General features: G+C 52.2%; 1 protein-coding gene across 8 annotated transcripts in view; it reads left to right on the top strand.

Moving 5' to 3' along the window:
- Nucleotides 1-572: 572 nt before the first annotated feature.
- SYNDIG1 (synapse differentiation inducing 1) overlaps nucleotides 573-15502 on the top strand; it is a 121222-nt gene continuing 106292 nt past the window's right edge. For 4 of the 8 annotated variants that reach the window (XM_082360176.1, XM_082360175.1, XM_082360174.1 and 1 more), the window contains exon 1: nucleotides 573-732. The gene's annotated coding sequence lies outside the window, so the exon portion shown is untranslated. Of the gene's footprint in view, nucleotides 733-863; nucleotides 901-924; nucleotides 1218-15502 lie in introns of those variants that run through there. The other 4 variants (XM_082360177.1, XM_082360172.1, XM_082360170.1 and 1 more) reach the window with 3 other exon arrangements.

The following is a 15502-nucleotide window of genomic DNA, read 5'->3' as shown; positions in this document are numbered from 1 at the left end:
ATCCTAGGAGATTCAAGCCTATAAAGTGGGTCCTTGGGAACCTCAGAAAGAACGAACCAGAGCCTGGGGAGGCCTTTAGGACCGAGGGGAGCCATTTCTTCTCCGAACCAGGCGGCAAATCCGCCCTCCTAGTCCCCAGTGGATGCCCCCTTCCCCCAGCCTCTGTCACCCACATTCCCAGACACCGGGCCCGGGCCACCTGCCAGACGCGATCCCCCGCGGGGCCCGGCGGCCTGGGGCAAAGTTGGCGGCGCCTTCGCGCGGAGCCATTCCCTCCTCCTCCTCCTCCTCCTTCCTGCCATCCCCAGAGCCCGTGGCCGCCGCCTCCGGCACGCGTGTCTCCAGGCTCGGGAGCCGAGACGAGCGGCGCGCCCCGGGCGCCCCTCGCCCACCCGCCGGCCGGGTGCGCGCCGCGGGAGTCTCCTCTCACCCTCCTCTCCTGGTGGCCGGAGGGTCGGGCTCCGCCCCGCCGCCGCCGCTAGCTCGCTCCAGCCGCCGGGCCGCCGCCGCTGCCCCGCGCCCGGCGCTCCAGTACGCGCGGGGCAGCCGGGGGCGCGGGCGGCGAGCGCAGGGCCGAGCGGCAGGGAGTGGGCGGAAGGGAGAAAGCCGGGCGGCGTGGGAGGGAGCCGGGAGCAGAGGCGGGCGCAGCACACCCCGCGCCCCGCGCGCTCGCTGCCTCCGGAGACGCGCGGGCCGCCACCGGGCGCACTAGCGGGTCACCTTGTCCGGGAGGTGAGTCCCGACCGCCACGGCAGCGCGGGCAGCGGAGGGGCCGGCGGGAGCGGGGCGGGGGCCGCGGGTGGGCGGCGGGCGGGCGGGCGGCAGGGAGGCGGCCCCCGCGCGGGAGGGCGTCCTGGCTCCGCCTCGGAGCGCGCAAACCGGCGGCGTCGCGGCTCCGGGGTGAGTTCGGGTGGTCCGGGCGGCGGGACCGGGGAGGCGCGGGGTCGCCAGGCGCCAGGGAGAGCGGAGCGGACGAGGAAGATGTGGAGGAAGGGGCCGGGCGCCGGCAGCCCGGGCTGCAGCTTGGCGCCTCGCCACCCCAGGCGCCCCGGCGGCGCGGAGGCGCCGCTGTGCAAAGTCGGAGGGAGCTGCTGAGACCAAAACCCGGGAGCGCGGCGGAGCGGGGCTGCCCGGGTCGTTGGAGGCGCGCGGCGGGCATTGGCTCTGAGGGTCCGGGAGACCCCCTCCAGCGACCCAGAGGAGACCGACTGGGGCTGGTGAGCGGGGCCGCCGCGGAGCTGGGGTCCGAGGTCCATCCGGGACAGGGAAGGGAAGCGGGCTTCGATTCGCCGAGCGGAGGGAAAAAGGAAGGCGAGGGTGCGAGCGCGCTGGGGATGGGGACTCCTGACCGACGACCGGGACGGAGACCGAGACGGAGGCCGGGACTCTGGGAGCCCCTCGGTTCCGCGCGCTGTCTGGTCCCTGGCAGCCGCGACAGCCCGCAGCCCTGGGAGCCGCCAGCCACAGCGCGGAGAGGGGAATGAGTGGATGCGTTTGGGGTTCAAGTTCTGGTCACAATTTCCCTGGGTATGATTTCTGCCTCTTAGTGCGCGCTCTCCAGGTGCGGGGAGAGGGAATTGGATTACAGGCAGAATGGGGCATTTTTCCGGGGAAAGGGGCTTTGATCGCGATGCGTTTTCTGCAAGCCTCCAGTGGAGTGGGCGCTTACAGCCCTGCTTTGGGGAGGCTGCCAGCGGGGTCGCTTGGCTTTCCTGAAGGACTAGAGAAAGGGGTCTTCTCGTCGCCTTCGTCTGCTTGGGTGCCCCTTGCACGCAGGGGCGTGAGCGCCTATCACCCAGACTTCAGGTGCGCGCAGCCCATCTGCGGCATCAGATGCGCTGGCGCCGCCAGGCTCCTGGCCGGACTCCTGTCTGCGCCTTCCCGGGCCACCTCCCGGGTTCGGGTTTGGTGCAGCGGACACTGGCTGAGGGCTTGGCAGATTTAGGGGCTGGGGGTAGGTGGCTCCGATTTGCAGTTAGAATCAGGCTCAGGCAGTGGGGCGAGCACCTTGGTCAGTGTATCTGTGGGTCCCCCTCCTGCTGGCCAGTGTGTTTGGTCAGAGCCCAAAGGGAGCGGCTTCTGCCCTGCGCAGAACTGCAGCCTGTGGGGCGAGCGGCCTGTAACAAACCCCAGAGCCAGCCAACTTTTCCTTGCTGAGGAGAAATTGCTGGGCAGTTGGCGCTGGTGCTGGGATGTGGTCTCCTGAGGGGGTCTGGCTCCCTAAATGCTCACAGCAGCCAGAGTGGAGAGCCAGCCCGGCGATGGGGGCTAATGTCCGTTCTGGCTAAGACAGGAAGTGGCTGGAGCAGATTTTCGGATGAATTATCGCATGCTGTGTGCCTGGTGGTTGCGTGGAGTGTCTTTCTGGAGATCAGACCACAGGTGTGGGCCTGTGAGACATTTGAGGGTGAGCCCTCCACCTCCCTCCCAACTTCTCTCCAACACCCCAGGGCCCCTTTGCCTAGAGCAAACGGTGGTTTGTCACTGATCTGGTGCCCTCTCCCACCCTGCCCCCACCTACTGCATGAAAATGGAATCGTCATAATCAAGAGGGCCTTGTTAAATAAAGGAAAAACTGGGGCAATCTATGTCTAAAGTATTTTACAGTGGAAAATGTCAGTGGTTCACAGAGGTGAGAAGAACAACGCACTGACCCTGCAGTGTGCCCTCATCCACTCTGCTGCCCTTCCCTCCTGTTTACCACCCTCCTGCGAGTTTGGGAGGCCCGTGTCTGAGGAAGGATTTGGAAACTTATTCCCAGCTCACTCACTTCACTGCTAAATGCGGCCCATGAATCTCCAGCTGATGACATTTCATTTCGTTTTCACATAACCATCAGCAGAAACAACTTCTTTGAATGATGCCATTAGAAATAGGTGATGTTAAAATAGAAACGAAGGTGCCCCCCTGTCCATCTGGGGGTAGAAAAGAAACCTGCTAACATTCCTGCAGGCACAAAGAGAGGGGTTGAAGGAGGAGAGGGAAATTCAGACCCTGAGAAAAGAGACATCTGAAACAATTGCATTTGACTCGTGCCAGCGGACGTGCAGGGGAGAAACAGATTCCAGCTGAACCGATACAAGCAAAAGAACATTTCTTTTTTGGTAAAAAAAAAAAAACAAAAAGACTTTAAAACTCAATTCCTAAATCATAAGCAGTTCATTTCTTCCACATTTCGCATTGGCAGAAATTTAAAGTGCTGCACTGACTTGCATCCCTCTCTCATTAGCTCTAACGCGTATTTTCTCAGGAGTTATTACTATTAGAAGAGAATAAAAAGATATTTTCTTATGTAAGTTTTCTATGGGAGACACTAGTTGGTGCTATTCTGAGGCTCGTGAGAGTGCTGACATTTCATCTCTCAATGAGAGAACGTTTGATCATCACCTGGTCACATCTGGAGACTCTGCTCCCTCAGATGGGTTCCGAGTGTGGAGCTTCTTGGCTGGAGAAGGGAGCCTGGGACCGGCCTCCAGAGGCCGTGGGAGGGGACCCCCATCCCTACGTGCCCCCCCCCTCACTCTGCACACCTCCGCACATTCTTTTACAGAAAAGCTGCTCCTAAAAATTGTCAACGACGTGCTTGGAGGATTTGGCAAACTTTTGAATACCTTGATAAGGTGCACTCTTTAATGGCATCCTTGGCCAGCCTCTTGTGATATGAATAACCATCCTGTAGGCCAGCACCTTTATGTCCTCCTTCCCCCAAATAAAATCAGCGTGACCCCTAGCTCCTCCTTTTGGCCTTTGTGGGGCCTGTGCACATTGGGGATCCTCACGGCCAAACGGGCCGGTCGCAGGGCTGTGACCTATAGTCTCACCAGACTCACATCAGCAGCAGCACCCTCAGACTGAGGGGGCACAGGTGCAAAGATTGAAGCATGGGGTGTTGGGTTGTCAGCATAAGCACAGCCTGGGGCTAATGAGAAGCAGAAAGGCCTGGTCCTTCGGTGCGAAGTCACATGAGGCCGTTTGGGGGGAAAGGTGCTCATAGGGAGTGACGCTGGAACCACAGCTTTGGCCCAGCATCCCTGCACTGGAGGCGTTGTGCCAACATGTCAAAAAACAAAACGTGAAAGGTGTCCAAATATTAAATATTCTGAGCATTGACCGTAGGCTGACCTGGATCCTGCCCATGTCAGCAGAATTGGAGTAACGTAGGTAGTAGTTGGTAGTTTCAACAAATGTGATTTTTCTACATTCTCTGTGCAATTTCAGATTTTTCCTGAGAGCTTATAACCATGTTTTAAACAGGAAGAGCTGTAACTCTTTTAGGCACTGGGCTACAGTTCAGTGCCCTCAACATGGCTTAGTTTAGATCAGGCAGCCTGAGGACCAAGGCTGGGAGGGAGGAGGGAGGGGGCTGGGGGGAGAGAGGAGGGAGGAGGAGGGAGGAGGAGGGAGGAGGAGGAGTCTGGAGACACAAGTGGCTGCCCTGCCCCAGGACATCGTCTGGCATTCCCGTGCCAAGACAGGCCTCCATCTCCGGGCTCTTGCTGCTTACCTGTTGAATGATCTGAGATCACTTAACTTTTCTGAGATTCTCTTTCCTTCCATCCATGTTCCTTCCAGGATTTTGAAAACAAAATGTTTATGGTTGCCCCAGTTTTTAAAACGGGGATGACTCTGGTTTAGGAGCACTTTAGTTAGAGTCTTTGGATGTCTCCCTGGGTGAAGTTTGTGTCCTCATGGTTCTCAGGACACAGTGTGGGCCCCGGCCCATCCTTGCCCCTGCATCCCCCAACTTCTTGTTGGCAAGAGTCAGTGTAACGTCAGGGGCACCTGTCCACGTGGTTGTGTCCTCACGTAGGAGCCACCTGACTGATGTCAGCATTCCCCTCGGGTGGGTTCAGACGGCATGTGTGGGAAAGGCTTATGAAAGATACCTCTAACACAATTTGATTTAGACTCACATCACATTATAAAAGTTACGTGATGCATGTTCTTTAGGATAAAACGTTTTAGAGCAGGTTCTCAACACACCACAAAGCACCACTTATAATGCATGACGTTTTAAGTTACAAACGTTGTTTCGATCAAAAGTCTGAGTCATCTTAAACCGTGTTATGATAAATAACCTATTAAATTGCACAAAATGAAATAAAATAAAATACTTAAGGAAAACAAAAACAAATAAGAGAACCGTTAGAACTAAGAATAACACAACCAGGAAACAGTATACATGTGTAGAAAATAATAAAAATAAAAGCTGCTTCCTAAAGATCAACCCAGGGGAGAACTCTGCATATTGGCTTGCATAAAAGAATTTACCGAGGAGTTCAATTAACATTATTCCAGAGAGGTGGAGGTTTTGCTCTTGCGGGTCAAATCAATGTTCAGTGTAAAACGTTTTGAGTTTTTAGTTCCCAGTTGGATCTTTTGGTCATCACAGGCATTTTTAAACATAGTTCCTGATAATGCTGTAGTGACATTTAGGGGCTGTGACTCTGAAGGAGGGAACATGAGTGTTTATTGATTGCAAGTTGAGTCTTTCATGGAGGGCCTGCTTAGTTTAAATTCATAGTTTTAAAACGTATTACTTCTCACACATTTGACCTCATCGAGTAACCACTTTTCAAACGTGCTTCCCATCTGTTCCTTTCTTAATCTTTTTTGTTGGGAAATGTCAGTGTCCAAAACAAAAGCAAAAAGCAAACAAACATTTCAGGCAATTAGAAACACAAAAGTTTTATTCCATTGCCTCAACTTTAAACCAAAGATACTTCTGAAGGGGACAAAGAATCTTACCTCAAATATGTTGAGGCTTCACCCCTGCTCGGGGAAGCAGAAAAATGAGCATATGACATAAACTTCCCGTTCTGCCTCAGGTACAATATGCAGTTTTTAACCGATTCTCCTGACCCTGGGCCTCCCACCTCGGTGCCATGGGCTCTCAGCTGTGCAGTGTCTGAAATAAGAGGGTTTGCTTTTGAGGATTCCAACGTGATTAAGTCCTAGGTCAGGGCTGGGAAATACAGCCCTGAGGGCTGGGCTTAGGCTCTGTTTAGCATCAGAGGGACTCCACGGATGTCCAGGTCATGCCACCAAAGATTGCTAACAATACTTCTGTTTCTGCAGTGTCTCAGATTGCCTTTAAATAAAGTATGTGCATTTCTGCAGCCAACCTTAGTATCTGAAATCTCTGTCTCGGCCCTTTTCCAAGTGTTTCCCTTAGAGGGAACATATCTGTTCCAGTTGGGGTAAGGGTGCTGTGTCCTGTGGGGCAGCAGGAAAGGTGAAATGAGGCAGGTCAGCCGTGCGCTCTGGGTCTGAGACACCGTCTGAGCACAGGGTCTGGCCCGTGCCTGTGGCTCAGGCATTGGTAGATGTGTTTTAAGAGCCAGGCGTCTGCTCCAGACTGTGTCCCCCCGTGTGAACGCAGACAGTGGAAAGGGCCCCGTGCTGGGCAAGCCCACCCCTCCCAGCCCAGCCCCGAAATGCCTTCCAGGGCCTCTCGCCTGCACACGACCCCATCCCCACTTCTCTCTCCTACTCTCTTCCTCTCCCCTCGTGTCCTCCGTACAAGCAGCTTAAAAACACGGGCTCTGAGCGGATGAACTAACATGCTCACTGCCTCACAGCTTTGCTTTTCTACACTAAACCCAGAGACACAGAACACCCGGCTCCGTTCTCCGTGCAGGGTCGTAGCCCCACTCCATCACCAAGATGGATTTCTGTTAAAAGCCAATTTTAAGTAAAGGGAAGTCACCTCTTCTGTTATTTCTAAGTTCATTCTCTGCCTTTCACTCTTGATATTTCTAAAGCTGTGGATGGAATGTGCCACCTGACACGTGGGCACCCACTTCCGTGTTCCCTTTGCTCAGAATGAGATCTCAAGACTCTTGCCGGCATCTCTCCTAACATCCTTTGGACTCAGCACGTACCTCCCGAGCGACCCAGAACAGGAGGGCCCCTGATGTGACCGCATCCCAGACCTTCTGTCGTCCCCTTTAACCCCACTTGGCGAGTCCTCTGCACAATATTCTTGGCAGGATTGCTGATCTGAATGTTCTGGTTACAGGTGCATTACCTGTGAATAGGGACATTTGGGTATATTTGGGGACATCACAGTTTGTTCTAAAACCATGGAGGAAAAGGTACTGTGGACTCAAAGTGTGCAGAATAATGCCCTTTCCTTCCCTGTTGCTGGACTTGAGCAGTGATTTGCCAAGTCCCTTTCCAGGAAGAACACATACTTCAGGCTCTTGGGTCACAGACATGAGTTTCTTCCTGGATTCTGGTCGTCTCTGTGTGTGTGCGGGACAGTCCCGCCCGCTGGGCGAGAGGCTGCCGTGCAGCTGTGAACGCGGGGCTGTGCCCTCCGCCCGCAGGTGTTTGATCGTGGTCCAGAGCAGGGAGGTTTTCACGTGTTCACGTACCCAGCACCAGCGCTCCATCAGAAAAGTGGACGCTTTGGCGGCACCTCCGCCCCCGCTTCTTGTTCACCTCTTTGCCCCCGGACTCAGAAGCTCCTCGGTGGGCGCAGGCTGCATCCTGCTGGCCCTGAGCTCATCCCCACTCGGAGCCACTCTGCCTTCTCCAGCTGCTCTGTGTACCCAGGACTGCGGCAGCCAAGCTTCCAGACGTGCGAGCAAAGGGGCTTCCCGGTGACCTTGATGAGGGTGGGCTCCCGAGCTGTGGCCCACATAGAGCTGCCCACGTCTTGAGCTCCAGCTGCTCCAGGGCCCTGGGCTCCCACACAGGTGCCCGGTGGCCTTCAGATAGTCCATTACCTCGTCCAGTTTAGAAGTGCAGCCACGTCCCACTATGGGCTGGAGAAACGCTGCCTGGTGGGAGGGACCCTGGTCTGTCTGTCATCAGCTCTTCTGTTCTGCTCGGGCTCTGGGACATGGGGTGGGGGAGAAGGAGGAGGAGGAGGAGGAAAGGGGCCAACAGCTTTTCCTCATGGGAGCTATGGTTGTTCCCCTCTCTGCTGTCAGAGAGGCACCGGCAGATCCTTCCCCAGGGCCTTCCCAGGGCACAGCTCCCGCCTCCAGCCCAGGTCTCCCCACCAGCCTTGAGTGTCCCAGCTCTGTCTGCAGAATGGGAGTGCGGCCTCTGCTCCTGCAGCCACCCTGACCTCAGGATCCGTGCTCCTGGCTTATCCACTCAGCTTCCGGGAGAAATCGTATGACCTTTCGGAAACGTGTCCCCAGACCTGTGGGCGTCTCTCCATCCCTGGGGCGAGGGCCTGTGGGCAGGTGGGTGCATGCATGCCAGAGGCTGGGGGCAGCATGGGGGTGACGTGGGCCTGCTTCAGGAGTGGGTGAGCACAAGAGGAGAGGGGCGCTTGGGGTGACCGGGAGTTTCTGGACCATGGACATGGCGGCGGCAGAGCCCTGACCGGCCAGGAGGGCAGGGACGGTGAGTCCCATGGGCTCCTGCCCTCCTGGCCGCAGTGGGTCCTGGGTGCCGGGGGAGCTGGCAGCTCTTCAATGGAAACGGGGCCTGTGGGATCAGAGGTGAGCGAGGCCAGGCCCAGGGAGGCCGAGAGCTGGCAGGAAGGACCCCTCCTGCATCACGGGTGGCAGGGGCTCCAGGCCCCTGGGGTCTGGACCCACCTGCAGGGACGCGGTCCTCAGCTTCCCTTCCCCGGGCAGTGGCCCAGCTCTCCATCCTCTCTCAGGTGGAGCTGCTGTGCCCATCTGAGCCGGTGCCTCACCCCAGGACTGGCCTGGCTGCACCAAGGGGACCCCACTGTCCAGTTTCCAGGTGAAACGAGGCGAATTCATGAACTTGGAGGAGTCGAGTCTGAAGGGCCGGACTGAAGCTTTCACAGGTCATCTGCAGCTTCTCCAGGGCTTATTCCGGGAAACCCACAGGAGCTTCTCCTGTTTGCCCCGTACTGCATCTCCCTCCCAGGCAGGAAGGGAGGATAATGGTGGGAAATGTGTATATCATTCCGTTTGATTGCGAGTCCCGATCAAACTTGATGGGGTGAACCCCGGGGGTTCCCAGCCTGATCTGCAGCCTCATGTCGCCAGAGGAAGGGCCCTGCACATGGACCCTTCAGGGATCTGTTCGTTTAGTGTTTGTCTCAAGGTCACGTTTGCCCACCCCCAACCTGGCACTGTGCTTGGTGTAAAACTCAGGACAGCTGCCCGTCCTGTGTCATCACTGGACAGACACGCAGATGCAGACGTTCCATTCTGCAATAGCGGCCAAGTGGGACAAACATAGCTGGGTCATCTGTCCTTCTGTATTTTGTGGTGGTTTCCTGGGAGGAGAGCGTCCATGCAGGTCACCAAACAGTGACCCAGGGTGAGCAGAAAGCCAGCTGTGGCCCAGCTGGGAGGATGTGTGCCTGCAGCTGTCCAGGAGAATAGAAATCTCCTGCATGACACACCACGGTCAGAGAGGAAACTGTTTCCTCTAATGCCACAGGCCCCGGATGGCACAGAGAACATCCAGATATATTAAACAGGATGGCAAGCTGCCCAGCGAGACCTCCTTCCCGCTCTGGGCACAAGGCTTTTCCCAGAAGATAGAAATGTCCTTAGATACTGCCCAGAAATGCTGGTCTTCCTGGAATTTGTATTCGGAGCTTCAGATATTTCAAAAATATATTTCAGTGAGTTAGACTCTGCCCATTGCTTCCCTTTCTCCTTAAGACTAAACTGGTGCCTTTCTTGGAGAGTAAAGCCAAGATGAACTCAAGTTGTTTCTTGGGGGCACAAATCAGAGGTACCCTGTCTCTACTGGAGTTCAGCTCAGCCCTAGAAAACATCTTGGGAGCACAGTCCTGACCTGCACCTCTCTCTCCTCTGAATCCTTCTTCCCCACCCTGACCTCCTTGTATTCCCCACCCTCTTGGCCAGGATGCGTGAGCCTGGCAGGAGCCCACTGTTTTCACCCTCCTCATACTCTGACCAGCTGAACTGTCCTGGAAGCATCACGGTTCTTGACTTCAAACTACATTACAAAGCTATAGTAATCAAAACAGTATGATACCAGCATAAAAACAGACACATAGATTGATGAGACAGAATAAAAAGCCCAGAAATAAACCCATATATATATGATCAATTAACATATGACAAAATAGTCAAGAAAATGCAAGGGAGAAAGGACAGTCTTTTCAATCAGTGGTGTTGGGAAAACTAAATGGTCACATGCAAAAGAATGAAACTGGACCGCTATATTACACCACACACAAAAGTTAACTCAAAATGAATCAAAGATTTGAATGTAAGACCCGAAACCACAAAATTCCTGGAAGAAAACATAGGTGGTAATCTCCATGACATTGGTCTTGGCAATGATTTTTTGGATTTGACACCAAAAGCAAAGGCAACAAAAGCAAAAATAAACAAGTGAGAGTCCATCAAACTAAAAAACCTCTGCACAGCAAAGCAAACCATTAACAAAATGAAAGGGAACCAACCTACTGACTGGGAAAAAATATTTGCAAATTATATGTCTGATAAGGGGTTAATACCCCAAAATATATAAATGACTCATACTACTCAATAACAAAAAAAATCTTAATAAAAATGGGCAGAGGTTCTTGGGGGCTTCCCTGGTGGTGCAGTGGTTAAGAATCCGCCTGCCAATACAGGGGACATGGGTTCAAGCCCTGGTCCGGGAAGATCCCACATGCCGCGGAGCAACTAAGCCCATGTGCCACAACTACTGAGCCTGTGCTCTAGAGCCTGCGAGCCACAACTACTGAGCCCACGTGCCACAATTACTGAAGCCTGCACACTCTAGGGCCCATGCTCCACAATGAGAAGCCACCACAGTGAGAAGCCCGCGCACCATGACGAAGAGTAGCCCCTGCTCACCGCAACTAGAGAAAGCCCGCACGCAGCAACAAAGACCCAATGCAGCCAAAAATAAATAAATAAATAAATTTATTTTTAAATGGGCAGAGGATCTGAATAAAGATTTTTCCAAAGAAGACATACAGATGGCCAGCAAGTACCTGAAAAAGTTCTCAACTCACCAATCATTAGGGAAATGCAAATCAAAACCACAATGAGACATCACCTCACACCTGTCAGAATGGCTATTATCAAAAAGACAATAAATCAGGTGCTGTTGAAGATGTGGAGAAAAGGGAACTATCGTGCACTGTTGGTGGGGATGTAAATTGGTGCAGTCGCTATGGAAAACAGTATGGAGATTCCTAAAAACATGAAAAATAGAACTACCATACACGATCCAGCAATTTCACTTTTGGGTTTATCCAAAGAAAATGAAAACACTAACTCAAAAAGATATATGTACCCCGAATTCACTGCGGCATTATTTACAATAGCCAAGATATGGAAGCACTGATAAATGGACAAAGAAGATGTGATATATATAGCTGTAGAAATATACACATATATACACAATGAAATACTATTCAGCCATAGAAAAGAAGGAAATCCTGCCATTTGCAACAACATGGATGGAACTTGAGGGCATTATGGTAAGTGAAATAAGACAGAGAAAGATAAATACCATAGGATCCCACTTGTATGTGGAATCTGAAAAAAACACAAACTTTGAACTCACAGATACAGAGAAGAGATTGGTGGTTGCCACAGACAGGTGGGGCTGGGGTGGGGAAAATGAGTGAAGGGGGTCAAGAGGTACAAATTCCAGTTACAAAATGAATGTCATGGGTTGTAATGTACAACATAGTGACTATAGTTAACAATACCGTATTGTATATTTGAAAGAGCCTAGATCTTAAAAGCTCTCGTCATAGGAAAAAAGTTGTAACTGCACCTGGTGATTGATAGATGTTAGTTAGACCTATTGTGATCATTTCACAATATATACAAATATCGAATCATATGTTGCTCACCTGAAAGTAACAATGTTATATGTCAATTATACCTCAATAAAACAAATATCGAATCATATGTTGCTCACCTGAAAGTAACAATGTTATATGTCAATTATACCTCAATAAAACAAAAACACAACTGTGGAAAGGATTGCTTTGCTGCTTCTCATGCTCAGGAGAACCCCACCTCTGGGCACGAGCTGTGGGGTGGGTACCAGACGACCCAGAAGCCTGCCATTCAAGAGCCCAGGGGACACGGGTGAGGCCACCCGACTCTGGTGCTTTCCCATCTGTAAAATGGAGAAGGCGCCTACCCACCTCTTTCTTGGAATTACTATGAAAATGCAAATAAAGGATGAAGTAGAGAGAGAACTTACGTAGGGAAAGCGGGGAGGTTCAGTCCTAAAAAAGAAATGAAGTTCTGGAGATCTGTTTCACAACAATGTGAATCTACTTAACAATACTGAACCGTACACTTGAAAATAGTCCATGTGGTAAATTTTATGTCGTGTAGTTTTACCACAATAAAAAAAAAAAGTATATTAATTGGAGCACTAAGGTTCTAATTACTAGCAAATAATTGACGTGGACTTTTTTTTTTCTTTCTTTTTTTTAGTTTATTTATTTAATTTACTTTTGGCTGCGTTGGGTGTTCGTTGCTGTGCGCAGGCTTTCTCTAGTTGAGGTGAGCGGGGGCTACTCTTCGTTGTGGTGCGCGGGCTTCTCCTTGTGGTGACTTCTCTTGTTGTAGAGCACGGACTCTAGGCACGCGGGCTTCAGTAGTTTGGCACGTGGGCTCAATAGTTGTGGCTTGCAGACTCTAGAGCGCAAGCTCAGTAGTTGTGGCGCACGGGCTTAGTTGCTCTGCGGCATGTGGGATCTTCCCCGACCAGGGCTCGAACCGGTGTCCCCTGCATTGGCAGGCAGATTCTTAAGCGCTGCGCCACCAGGGAAGCCCAACGTGGACTCTTCTGATGTAGCCTCAGGAGTAACTCCTGCCACATCCCATCAACTATGTGTGAGTCACAAGTCACATTGTTTCTCAAAAGTATATTCTGGAATGTGATGCTATCTTAGGGCCATAGTCAGAAACTGGGGCATAGGTTAATAGCGCCAATTTTGCACAACACGTGTGTACATTAGTTATTACGTGAGTGAATTCTAGGTCTTGGGAATTTTGTTCAATTCCATCATTCTCCAGTGTTTTCGCTGAAGAGATAAAAAGGACAACTGAGAAAAAATGGAGAAGTTTCATGTCCTCGCAGGTCTATTAACTTCTCCAGATTTACATAGAAATCAGTGGCAAAGCTGATTTGGATCTAACTTTTCTGCTTTTTCACTTCTTATTTTCTTCTTTTCCTTATTTATGTGCAAAATAAAAAGGCCTGTTTAAGTCTAGGTTAGAACACAGGTTCTAACCTATGAACCTAGAAATGAAACAGCAACAATGACAGAAAACCAGGGGCACGGGAGCTGAACTATGGGGGTTATTTTTCTGACATGATACGAGCCTGGAGGTGGGAGGTGCTGAGTCGGCACCTCAGTGGAGTCAGGGCTGCATCTCTACCACCTCCTGGTTCCCAGATGGCTGCTGCAGCCCTGGACATCACATCTGAGATCAAGGCAAGAGGTGGGAGGGGTGGACAGAGCCCCTCAGAAGACATTTGCCCACAGCAGTCTTTGGCCAGAGCTGTGTGTGTGACCACTCTTGGTTACAAGAAAGCCTGGGGTGAGGAGGAGGATTTAACTTTTCCAGCCTCCAGGTGAAGGTGGGCAAAGATGATATCCTGTGGTGGGTTCTCCACTCAGCCAGTGACTGTTGCCCACCTGTCAACGAGAGGAGTTGACAGGGATAGGGGTGGGATAGGAAGACCAGATCATGTGTACCTGTGAACACAAGAGAACACGGTGGTTTGCTCGTGATAAGTTGTGTGTAGTGTGTGTGGGATGGATGGCAGGCAGGTGGGTACAAGGGAGGTGGCAAACCTTGGACTTGAGCCAGGCAGCCAGGACTGAGGCCAAGCAGAGCCGCTCAGCTTGAGTGACCACACGCATCTCCTGGGGGCTGGTAAATGCAGGTTCTGGGACAGCGGATCACGGCAGGAGACCCTGCGTCCCCGCCAGGCACCAAGCTGTTGATGTTGCCTCACTTTGAGCGGCCCAGGTTCAGGTGCTTCTCAAAGTTGGCTGCACAGTAGATTCACCAGGGGATGTTGAAAATTGGTTTATACACAAATAACGTAAAGAATACAAATTGAGTTTAATAATGTTAAAGGAGCAGCTGAGTTGGCTTTTCTTACTGAAACACCTGTTAAAGCCATGCTTGCCAAACTCTAATGCACACAAAACACCTGGGGATTTGCAGATGTTCAGACCCGGGCTCAGCAGGTCTGGGTCGGAGCCTGAGCTCTGCATTTCTAACAAGTGTCCAGTGATGAGGATGCCGCTGGTCCCAGGTCACACTTTGGGCAGGCAGGTGATGAAGGGCTGAGGTGGTGGGAGAGGGTGGGGGCGTGGAAGAGGAGGACAGTACCCCTTGTCCCTGGTCTGAGCCGATGGAAGGTCCCCGCTGCTTAGTGGGAGATGCCAGCCTGCCGACGACAATTACCTGTCGGCTTACGCACCTTACGTAAACTTGCATAGCCTGCATTTGGGGTCAAGAAATAGAATGTGCTTAAAGTTTGTCTTATGTAATATTTGTTAAAAACCAAGTTCTTAGTGTCCCTTTAATTTACACACTTAGAGGTAGAAAACAAATGCTAGAGTTGGCGACTGCTGTGCCTCTGGGTTTCCTGGGGTGAGGCTCAGAGGGGCCGTCCAGGCCATCCTGCCATCTCTTACATTTCTGCTCTGCTCTCTCCACTTCCAACTTCAGACCAGTGCTGTTTTCTCAAAGAAAGTGATAGAATGTCTCACAAAGGGTCCAGCGCACCTCTTAGCAGGCAGCGGGCATAATAAACACATGAATACATGTCCACATGTATAGACACACATAGTGTGCCTGTATCCATGTATGCATGTGTGCACACGCAGGAATCATGCATGTCTCCTTCCTTCCATAATATCTTGCCTGGTGGGAGGTACAGTAGCTTGTTTGCAAACATGGGCGACAAGGTTCCTCTCATCTCCCCACACCCCCCATTTGCACAGTGACACCCCACCCTCCCATCAAGAGGGGGAGTCTATTTCTCCACCCTTGGATGTGGCCTGGCCGCCTGCCTGACTTTGACCAACACAGTGAAGTGGGAAGGTGATGTGCTGGTTCTGAGAAGCCCAGGCTTCTTCTGGACTCGCTCTTCTGGACCTTGCCAGGCTTGTGAAGGAGCCCAGGTCAGCACATGGTCCAGCCAACAGCCACCAGGAGCCACCAGCCATGCCGGTGAGACTGTCCTGGGCTCCCCAGCCCCAGTGGAGCCCCAGTGACTGTAGCCTCATGAGTAACCCCCAGGAAAGGCCAGCCAAGAGCCAAGTGGCCAAGCTCAGCCCACCTGCTGACCCAGAGGACTGTTAGCAAATAAAACAGCTGCCATTTTAACCTGCTAACTTCTGGGGTGTTTGTTACATAGCAAGTAATAACTGACACGTGTGGCTAGAAAAGACGGGCTGAAAATATCTCCACATAAAAATATATGTTTGTACTGAATTCAACACTGCAGCCCTTGAGCAAACGTCGGATGGGAGTTCAGCAGGGCATTCGCTCCCCTGCAGAGAGGAAAGGTGGGA

This window comes from Balaenoptera borealis, assembly GCF_965194805.1.
Source record: "Balaenoptera borealis genome assembly, chromosome: 16".
Taxonomy (NCBI): domain Eukaryota; kingdom Metazoa; phylum Chordata; class Mammalia; order Artiodactyla; family Balaenopteridae; genus Balaenoptera; species Balaenoptera borealis.
The sequence above is the reverse complement of the archived record's forward strand: the minus strand, read 5'-3'. Positions and strand labels throughout refer to the sequence as shown.